Raw genomic sequence first — 11410 nt, 5'->3', positions numbered from 1 at the left:
GGGCGCCCAGTTAGGGCGGTGGTGGGGGTTGAGGGGCCAGGGTGCAGTTTGGCGCCCCTGAGGGCCAGCCTGCCCTAGGCGAGCCCCTAGTTCGCCTAGCGGGCGAGCCGGCCCTGCCTTGGACCAGACTGGGACAAAATACCGTGTCTTTCCTCGGCACTCCTTTTTGGAGCAGAGTTTTTTGGCTGCTGAGGAGAAAGGGGATGAATTGCACATATGGATTTGAAATCGCCCTGGCAGACCTTTCGGCTGCGTCTCCGTCGCTGCCCAATTAACTTGCCAATGTTAACAAACCAATTACGGCGGGCAGGGGGGGGGTGTGAGATGGCTATCTCGCAATTGTCATCGGAAATCCCAGCGTGGGTTCTGCTCACGCTGTGACTTTGTTTGCCAGATTCTTCACACTGCTTTGAGCTTTCCGCATCGGGGCCGAAAGCCGGCGGGAAAAGCCGCGCTTATAACACAGCCGAGATGCCATTGATCCCTGGCTAATGATATAATCTCCATTCAGTGCGCTCGATACTTCCTAAGTGCTCCGCTCGGAACATTGTCGAGAAGGCGTCCTTGTAATAGACCTCTGAGTGCCAGAAAATGAGCCTGCCGAAACCTGTGGGGGAAGCTGCATTGTGGCTCGGGTGTTGTGGGGGGTGGGTCAGTGGGTGGGGTTGCCAGATCCAGGTTGGGAAACTCCTGGAGATTTGGGGATTGAGCCCCGGGGAGGAGAGCAGTGTTCCCTCTAAGCTGAGATGGTGTGAGCCAGCTCACAGTTTGCTTAGCCTCCGGCTCACACATTTTTGTCTCAGCTCAGGAAGGACGGCTCCAGATCAGCGTTCCCTCTAAGCTGGGTTAGTGTGAGCCGGCTCACAGTTTTTTTAGCCTCCGGATCACACATTTTTGTCTCAGCTCAGGAAGGACGGCTCCAGATCAGTGTTCCCTCTAAGCTGGGTTAGTGTGAGCTAGCTCAGTTTTTTAACCCTCCGGCTCACACATTTTTGTCTCAGCTCAGGAAGGAGGGCTCCAGATCAGTGTTCCCTCTAAGCTGAGTTAGTGTGAGCTAGCTCACAGTTTTTTAGCCTCCGATTCACAAATTTCTGTCTCAGCTCAGGAAGGACGGCTCCAGAGCAGTGTTCCCTCTAAGTTGAGTTAGTGTGAGCCAGCTCACGGTTTTTTTAGCCTCCAGCTGACACATTTTTGTCTTCACTCAGGAAGGAGGGCTCCAGAGCTAACCAATTCATGCAGTCGCCAAATGGCTCGCTCCCAACTTTAATGCCGGAGGAGGAGACTGGATTTATACCCCGCCCTTCACTACCCAAAGGAGTCTCAGAGCGGCTGACAAACTCCTTTCCCTTCCCCTTCCATTCCCCACAACAGACACGTGGGAGGTAGGCAGGGCTGAGAGAGCTCTCTCAAGAACTGCCCTTGAGAGAACAGCTCTGAAAGAACTTATGACTGACCCAAGGTCACCACAGCAGCTGCATGTGGAGGAGGTGGGAATCAAACCCAGTTCTCCCAGATTAGAGTCCGCGCTCCTAACCACGACACCAAACTGGCTTTGTACAGACAGTCTCTTAGCTGTGGTTCTTGTCCAGTTTTGTGATTTGAATCTTTCCTCCAAGAGTCTTTCCCTCTGCTTCTTCCTGGACCTGTGTCCTTACCCACTTAGGTCAAGGCTGTGGTCACATGGTCATTGTGATCGGGTTTCACTGCTGTCTGCTCTCACATTTAAAATTGCTGATCAGACGCCCACCTCCATCTCCCGCACCAAAGTGGGCTCACTGGCACAATCCTCCCAGTTCCCTAGCAAGTTTTCCTACACCTGGGAAATCAAGTACTTTCTGGACAGGGCCTGGAGCATTGTCGCACAATGCAAGCAGTTCGGGGAGGGATGTGTGATCACCAGTGTTCCCTCTAAGCTGAGTTAGTGTGAGCTAGCTCACAGTTTTTTTAGCCTCCGGCTCACACATTTTTGTGTTAGCTCAGGAAGGATGGCTCCAGAGAAGAGAGGAGAGATTGGATTTATACCCCACGCTTCACTACCCAAAGGTGTCTCAGAGCAGCTGACAAACTCCTTTCCCTTCCCCTTCCATTCCCCACAACAGACACGTGGGAGGTAGGCAGGGCTGAGAGAGCTCTCTCAAGAACTGCCCTTGAGAGAACAGCTCTGAAAGAACTTATGACTGACCCAAGGTCACCACAGCAGCTGCATGTGGAGGAGGTGGGAATCAAACCCAGTTCTCCCAGATTAGAGTCCGCGCTCCTAACCACGACACCAAACTGGCTTTGTACAGACAGTCTCTTAGCTGTGGTTCTTGTCCAGTTTTGTGATTTGAATCTTTCCTCCAAGAGTCTTTCCCTCTGCTTCTTCCTGGACCTGTGTCCTTACCCACTTAGGTCAAGGCTGTGGTCACATGGTCATTGTGATCGGGTTTCACTGCTGTCTGCTCTCACATTTAAAATTGCTGATCAGACGCCCACCTCCATCTCCCGCACCAAAGTGGGCTCACTGGCACAATCCTCCCAGTTCCCTAGCAAGTTTTCCTACACCTGGGAAATCAAGTACTTTCTGGACAGGGCCTGGAGCATTGTCGCACAATGCAAGCAGTTCGGGGAGGGATGTGTGATCACCAGTGTTCCCTCTAAGCTGAGTTAGTGTGAGCTAGCTCACAGTTTTTTTAGCCTCCGGCTCACACATTTTTGTGTTAGCTCAGGAAGGATGGCTCCAGAGAAGAGAGGAGAGATTGGATTTATACCCCACGCTTCACTACCCAAAGGTGTCTCAGAGCAGCTGACAAACTCCTTTCCCTTCCCCTCCCCACAACAGACACCCTGTGAGGTAGGTGGGGCTGTGAGAGCTCTGACGGAAACGGCTTTCAAGGACAGCTCTTATCAGAACTACGGCTTGCCCAAGGTCATCCAGCCAGGTGCAAGTGGAGGAGTGGGGAATCAAACCCGGTTCTCCCGGATTAGAGTCCGCACACTTAACCACTACAGCAAACTGGAAGAAGGAGGAGGGGGAGATTGGATTGATACCCCGCCCTTCACTACCCAAAGGTGTCTCAGAGCGGCTGACAAACTCCTTTCCTTTCCCTTCCCCTCCCCTCAACAGACACCCTGTGAGGTAGGTGGGGCTGTGAGAGCTCTGACGGAAACAGCTTTCAAGGACAGCTCTTATCAGAACTACGGCTTGCCCAAGGTCATCCAGCCAGGTGCAAGTGGAGGAGTGGGGAATCAAACCCGGTTCTCCCGGATTAGAGTCCGCACACTTAACCACTACAGCAAACTGGAAGAAGGAGGAGGGGGAGATTGGATTGATACCCCGCCCTTCACTACCCAAAGGTGTCTCAGAGCGGCTGACAAACTCCTTTCCTTTCCCTTCCCCTCCCCTCAACAGACACCCTGTGAGGTAGGTGGGGCTGTGAGAGCTCTGACGGAAACAGCTTTCAAGGACAGCTCTTATCAGAACTACGGTTTGCCCAAGGCCATCCAGCCAGGTGCAAGTGGAGGAGTGGGGAATCAAACCCGGTTCTCCCGGATTAGAGTCCGCACACTTAACCACTACAGCAAACTGGAAGAAGGAGGAGGGGGAGATTGGATTGATACCCCGCCCTTCACTACCCAAAGGTGTCTCAGAGCGGCTGACAAACTCCTTTCCTTTCCCTTCCCCTCCCCTCAACAGACACCCTGTGAGGTAGGTGGGGCTGTGAGAGCTCTGACGGAAACGGCTCTTTTTCAAGGACAGCTCTTATCAGAACTACGGTTTGCCCAAGGCCATCCAGCCAGGTGCAAGCGGAAGAGTGGGGAATCAAACCCGGTTTTCCCAGATTAGAGTCTGCGCACTTAACCACTACACCAAACCGCAGTAGCCAAATGGCTCGCTCACAACTTTAATGCCAGTAGCTCACAAAGTAGGATTTTTGCTCACAAGACTCCACAGCTTAGAGGGAACATTGGTGATCACCCCAAGCCAGAAAAAAAATATTCCAAATCAAATTTATAGTGGGAACAAGTCGGGATAAGCTTGCCGTGTGACCATACCCCAAGATGGGCGGCCATGTTCGTCTGTCTGTAGCAGCAGAGAACAGCAAAAGTCAAGGAGCACCTTCAAGACTGACAAAATCTGTGGCAGGGGAGGAGCTTTCGTGAATAACTGCAGTCACTTCTTGAGATAGTCCATCTGTCCTTATTTCACATGGACGATGGGCTTCCATGAGCCAGTTTGGTGTAGTGGTGAAGTGTAGTGGACTCTAATCTGGGAGAACCGGGTTTGATTTCCCCACTCCTCCACTCGTACCTGCTGGATGACCTTGGGCAAGCCATAGTTCTGTCAGAGCTGTTCTCGAAAAAGAGCCGTTTCTGTCAAGAGCTCTCTCAGCCCCACCGACCTCACAGGGTGTCTGTTGTGGGGAGGGGAAGGGAGAGGAGGTTGCAAGCCGCTCTGAGACACCTTTGGGTAGTGAAGAGCAGGGTATAAATCCAATCTCTTCTTCTTTTTCTTCTTTTGCCTCACAGGGTGTCTGTCATGGGGAGGGGAAGAGAAAGGTGTTTGTAAGCCGCTCTGAGACTCCTCTGGGTAGTGAAGGGCAGGATATAAATCCAATCTCTTCTTCTTCTTCTTCTTCTTCTTCTTCTTCTTCTTCTTCTTCTTCTTCTTCTTTTACCTCACGGGGTGTCTGTCGTGGGAAGGGAAAGGCGTTTGTAAGCCGCTCTGAGTCTCCTTTGAGTAGTGAAGGGTGGGGTATAAATCCGATCTCTTCTTCTTCTTCTTCTTCCATTCTGTACATCTGAGTGTGGTGCCTACCATGGTGATAGGTGAGGTTTTGTGAAACGCTGCTGACTTCTTCAGATACAGCTGGAATGGGAGTCCATCTGTCCTTATACCACAGGGTTCGTGGGTTCCCATTCTGTATGGCTAAATGGGGTGCCTTCCACGGAGACAGATCATGATGGGCAGCTGTGTTAGTCTGTCTGTAGCAGTAGAGACATAATAAAAAGTAGAGACATCGCCCTGCCAACAAAAGTCTGTATGGACAAAGCAATGGTATTCCCAGTAGTCATGTATGGCTGCGAGAGTTGGACCATAAGGAAGGCCGAGTGCCGACGAAGAGATCCTTTTGAATTGTGGTGCTGGAGAAGACTCTTGAGAGTCCCTTGGACTGCAAGGAGGTCAAATCAGTTAATCCTAAAGGAAATCAACCTGGAAGGCCAGAGACTGAAGCTGAAGCTCAAAGACTTTGGCCACCCAATGAGAAGGGAGCACTCACTGGAGAAGACCCTGATGCTGGGAAAGACGAACATGAAATTGAGCAAACTCCAGAGAACGGCAGAAGACAGGAGGGCCTGGCGTGATGTGGTCCATGGTGAGAGGCGACCAGGATGGTGAGAGGGTTGGAGTCCAAGTCTTACGAGGAAAGGCTGAAAGAGTTGGGTCTGTTTAGCTTGGGAAAGAGAAGGCTTAGAGGGGACACGATTGCAGTCTTCAAGTATTTGAAGGGCCGTCATGTAGAAGATGGAGCGGATCTATTCTCTCTGGCTCTGGATTGCAAGACTAGATCTAATGAGTGGAAATTACAAGGGAGTGGGAAAGATTGAAGGTCAAAGAAGAAGGGGACGGCAAAGGATGAGATGGTCAGACAGTGTTATCGAGGCAACAAATATGAAATTATGTGAACTCCGGAGCACGACAGAAGACAGGAGGGCCTGGCGTAATGTGGTCCATGGGGTCGTGAAGAGTCGGACTCAACCGTGCGACTGAACCACAACAACATCGTAAAGTTTATCAAAACTTGGTGGCAGGGGAGGAGCTTTCATGAGTTATTTCTCCCCTCTGCCGTCTTTTGGGTGTTACTGGACTCTTGCTCTCTTCTGCTCACCCACTTTGTTTGTGCACGCGTGCTATCACTGTGTACCAAAGTGATGATTTACTCAAGTCTGGTTTGCTTGGCTGCATCTGTGCCGGTTCCCATCTGCCCCTATAAAGCGTATTCACCTCAATGATTTCCCCTATCAAATAAGAAAGAGTAGGGCTTTCTGTTTGCTTAGAGAGCAAACAGGAGGATTTATTGCCCTTTGCAGAAACTTGTCAAAAACAGGGCTATTCCATGCGCGTACAATATCCCGGTGTGTGTGTGTGTGCAAAACTGGCACACAGAAGACTCTACACAGCTTTGGGGCAGAAAGATTCTGTAATGTATCCAGGCTAGACAAGTCCAGACAAGTCCAGAGACAAGCTTCGTTCCAAAAGACAATGTGTCAGACTCCCCACAGCATCAACGAAGTACACACTTGTAGAAAGGTTTTACTTTATTTGAAGCTATAGGTGCATAAACAGGATCACTGTTCAGAATGAGGGGTTTGCAAAGAGCATGGCATGTTATAGTACATTCAAACCACTGAGGCCCAATTGACGGGGTTCCCGTGCGCGCCATCGGGCCTGGGAGCAAACGCTTCTAGGCAACACATGTTATCTCTTTCTCACGGTGTTCCGTGAGAGCCTCCAAGCAACTAACAAGCAGCAGCAACCACCTGTGGCCTTGAGAGATACAGACATTTCGGCAGCTAAACAATTAAGCGCATCAACAGGTCTACATACGAAAGTGAAAGCAATCAAGCGCACACAGAAAGAATAAAGCAAAACATTGGCAGCTTGCTGACACAATGGACTATGCGGATCCTAGCCCACTCCAATCAGGGGCTAGGTTCCTGGCCGAGAGCCAATGGGACTCTCGGCCACTGTAAATAACCTATTGGGAAGTGGGGGGGGGGTGTTTTGGGTGGTGGTTTCTTGGGGAATATAAGCCAGCCTGCGAGCCGGCCAAAGTCGTCTTGCTCCTGATCAAATAAAGTACGCTTTGCTGAAATCACTCTCCGTCTGCGTACTTTTCAGATTCCATGCATTCTGCAAGGGCGGCTCCTGGGGTCCACAATTCCAGGTTGGGAAATCTCTAGAGATACGGTGGAATGTGGAGATGGCAGAGTTTGGAGAGGGAAGAGACCTCCCTGGGGCGGAAAGGTGAAGTGATCGAGTTTTACAGAATTATGCGTGGGATACAGAAGGTAGAGAAAGAAGCCCTTTTCTCCCTTACTCACATGACAAGAACTCGTGAGCACCAATGTTCCCTCTAAGCTGAGTTGAGTGTGAGCTAGCTCACTGTTTTTTAGCCTCCGGCTCACGCCATTTTGTCGCAGCCCAGGAAGGACGGCTCCAGAGACAAACTGATTTCTGTAGCAGCCACATCGCTCGCTCACAACTTGAATGCCAGGGGCTCACCAAGTAGAATTTTTGCTCACAAGACTCTACCGCTTAGAGGGAGCATTGAAGCACTCAATGAAATGGATGAGCATTAGGTTTAGAACAGATCACAGGAAGTCGTTCTTCACCCAAAGTGTCATGAACATGTGGCATTCACTGCCGCAGGAAGTGGCGGAGACTACTACAAGCATAGACAGCTTAAAGAGGGGATTGGATGAATTTATGGAGCAGAGGTCCATCAGTGGCTAATAGCTCCAAGGTATAGATGAAACCAAGGGTCAGGTTTTCATTCCCGGGGATCTCCAGGCCTGAGTTGGAGGTTGGCAACCCTTGACATCACCCTGTGTTAACTTGGCCTTCCGTTCCGGAGAAGAAGCTGCTCCGTGGCCCATCCCACATGCGCACGCCCCGTAACACACTCCTTGCAATGAGGTGAAAAGCGCTAAAAGACCTGTCTGCAAACAACAACATGGAAATGGGGGATCATAAAATGCATCCAGTTTTATGCCTGTCGAGCTGTAAACAGCACTTGAGTACACCAGGAGTCCTGGTGAACAAACATTTGTCCAGGGGGGAGTGGTAGCTGGGAAGGTAAAGGCTTGTTAAGTTCCCTTCTGCCAAGGTTCTCATCCGCCCTGGATTCCCGGGGCTCCGTCTCCATCCTTGGATTCTACTGCCACCATCTGCCGGGACCTAGGCTTAGTAGCCAAGAGGCTGTGGCTGAGTGGCAGAGCCTCTGCTTTCCATGCCACTCCAGTTAATAGGACCAGATGGTAGATGATGTGAAATACTTCAGTGGCTCAGTGGTAGAGCATCTGCTTGGCATCCAGAAGGTACCAGGTTCAATCCCCGGCAATGCTCCCTCCAAGCTATGGAGTCTTGTGAGCAAAAATTCTACTTTGTGAGCTCCTGGCATTAAAGTTGTGAGCGAGCAATTTGGCTGCTGCATAAATTAGTTTTCTCTGGAGCCATCCTTCCTGAGCTAAGACAAAAATGTGTGAGCTGGAGGCTAAAAATCTGTGAGCTAGCTCACACTCAACTCAGCTTAGAGGGAACACTGATCCCTGGCATCACCAGGTTAAAGGACCAGGCAGTACATGATGTGAAAAACCTTGGTGGCTCAGTAGTAGGACATCTGTTTGACATGCAGGAGGTCCCAGGTTCAATCCCCGGCATCTCCAGTTAATAGGACCAGACGGTAGATGATGTGAAAAACTTCAGTGGCTCAATGGTAGAGCATCTGCTTGGCATGTAGAAGGTCCCAGGTTCAATCCTCCGCATCTCTGGCTGAAAGGAACAGGTGGGAGTTGTGTTTTGTTGTTTTTTATAAGTACCCAAGGGTACACTTTTATTATTTTTTTCTACTACAGACATACAAACACACATACAAACAACCCCTAACTTTTGTTGAAAACTCCATTCTGTACCGGCTCTCATCTCAAGTGTCAGTTTGTCATTTTCCGCCGTTTCAAATATTTTATTCACATATTTGTTGGTATTTCCATTGTTTTCCATTATTTAGCATATACTATCCTTGCAGCTGTCGACATATGAACTATCAAATACCTTTCTGCTTTATCAAAGTCTTTCGGAAATATATTCAATAGCAGTATCTCTGGAGTAAACGAGATATTAGTTCTTATTGTTTTTTCCATTATCTCATGAATCCATCTCCAGTACCTCTTTATAACATCACATAACCACCACATGTGGTAAAAAGAACCAATCTTATTTTTACATTTCCAACATTTATCAGAGCAATTAACATTTTGTTTAGCTAATCTATCTGGTGTCATATACCATCTATAAAAACATCTTATACATGTTCTCTTTATATGACACAGCATTAGTTGATTTTATATTTTTCCACCAAATCTGCTCCCAGGAACAGGTGGGAGTTGATGGGAAAGACCTCTGCCTGAGACCCTGGAGAGCTGTGGAGATGGGCCATAGCTCAGTGGAAGAGCCTCTGCTTGGCATGCGGAAGGTCCCAGGTTCAGTCCCCGGCATCTCCAGTTAAAAAGGACCAGGCAGGAGGTGATGGGAAAGACCTCTGCCTGAGACCCTGGAGAGATGCTGCCAATCTGAGTAGACAGGACTGACCCTCATGAATCAAGGTTCTGATTCATTAGAAGGCGTGTTGGGTGATAGTGAGATATTGAAAAAATGGTATTTAGCAGAGATGAGATAGTCCAGCAGTGCCAGAGTAAAATAATTCAGACTCAGAGTCCAGGTGTGATTAAAATATAAAGTTTTTACTAAATTCTAGCATGGGGAAGGGTAACTGGGATGAAAATAACAACAGAGCATAATCGGCTACCTCCTTACACTACAAAGACAAAACTAGAAGAGGAGAGATTATGGCTACTCTTCTTCTTCTTCAGAACACCCAACAAAGACGGGAAGAGAAGCCATAAAATGGTAATACACCTTGACACTTTAGTCCCAATCAAATCCCTAGATCAGGGAGAAAATTCCCGGGCTTCCTACAGCTAAAGAACATTGGTTACATGAGAAACATGTGACTTCCAGTGAGTAACATAAACAAACATTTAACATAAACAAACATTTACTGAGTGTTTTCAACTTGTAATAGCCAAGAAGGCGGCTTCATGTATTCATTCTTTTTAGGCTTCCTGTTGGATCTACAACCCACAGCCTGTTTCATTGCATATTGACCGTCCCGTCCTGTTGATTATTCTGACTCACTCTGTGTAATCCGCCTTGAGTCCCCGTGAGAAAGGGGGGCGATCAATAACATAGATAAATAAATAAATTATGGAGGTCAAGGCGGCTTGTGATAGAGACGAAATCCATAAAATAAAATACATTAAAAAAACAGAATCTATTTTTTCTTCCGCGCCCCCCCCCATATCGTGTTTTTGTTCATGCGCCTGGGAGGGGCCCCTCCCCCGCTCACTTTTCGTCGCTCCGTGAGGAGGGAGCAGCTTTCTTTTTAAAGTCTCATATTCGCTACATTTTCAAAATGCTCGATCTCTGATGCTTGTCCCGGTCAGCAGCTCTAGATCCATACGGACACTCAGTGGCAGGACTGTCGGGGCGGAGGAGTGCCTCAGTTCCCCAGCATCGTGCTGGTGAAGAGGCCACCCCTCAAAAGCCCCATGGCTAGGAGCCTTTTGCCAAGGCTCCGGGGGGGGGGGTCGTGACCCGTCACATCCCCTCCTACTCGTTGGTGTGCAGATTACATCCCCGGGAGGTCCGGGAGATGCGTCTGCCTGCGTGTCACCATAATCTGCTTTGAGAGACTTACCAGAGTGTGGATAAGCGTATGGGCGAATTTCAGAGACTTTGGCAACTTTTACAAAGGTAAACAATCCATAAAGATGGCAGGGAAGAAAGCAGAGAAAGACAAACTTGTAAAAGTGAAACCAGTACGGAGCCCTTGACCGGAAGAGGCCACTGAGTTCTCTAAAATGTTGACAGACTCCTTGCACCCTCTGCTGGACGAGAGGACTAACATCAAGCAACAGTTAACAATAACTCAGAATCTGGCATCTCAGCAGCTCCAATTGACTGAGTCTTTAAAAATAACGGAGCAAACAGCTGAGAAGGTGAAGAAAATGGATGCCAACACCAAAAAAGTTAAGAAAAAGGTGCAAAAGCGGAAGAATCACAACTTTTACAGCTACAAATGGAAAAAGCAAATCTGGTTCTTCGGTTTCAAGGGGTCTCAGAATTAAAAAGTGGTCTATAGGTCCTACTCCATATACATCAAGAAGAATAATCTGCCTGGGGAAATAGTAGCCAGATTCTCGAAGTGGCGTGTGAGGGATTCTATCCTGAAAGGAACTACTGGAACACCCTTGAAAACTGAGGACAATTCCATCAGGATTCTAAGAGATATCCCATTTGAAATAAGACAAAAGAGAAAGAAATACAAAGATTTAATCCTTTTTCTACAAACAAATGGCATCAGTTACAGATGGTGAATTCCAGAAGGCGTCATTTTCAAACTCTACAACAAAAAAAGAAAAGATTGACTCTGTTTTCAAAGCACGTGAGTTCCTGAGAGTGCAGCTGGGGGAGCCAGCTGGGGACAAGAGGGAAGAAGAAGAAGAAGAAGAAGAAGAAGAAGAAGAAGAAGAAGAAGAAGAAGAAGAAGAAGAAGAAGAAGAAGAAGAAGAAGAAGAAGAAGAGGAG

Source organism: Gekko japonicus, unplaced genomic scaffold (assembly GCF_001447785.1).
Source record: "Gekko japonicus isolate JY-2015 unplaced genomic scaffold, Gekko_japonicus_V1.1 scaffold2438, whole genome shotgun sequence".
Lineage (NCBI taxonomy): Eukaryota > Metazoa > Chordata > Lepidosauria > Squamata > Gekkonidae > Gekko > Gekko japonicus.
This window is presented reverse-complemented; position numbering follows the sequence as displayed.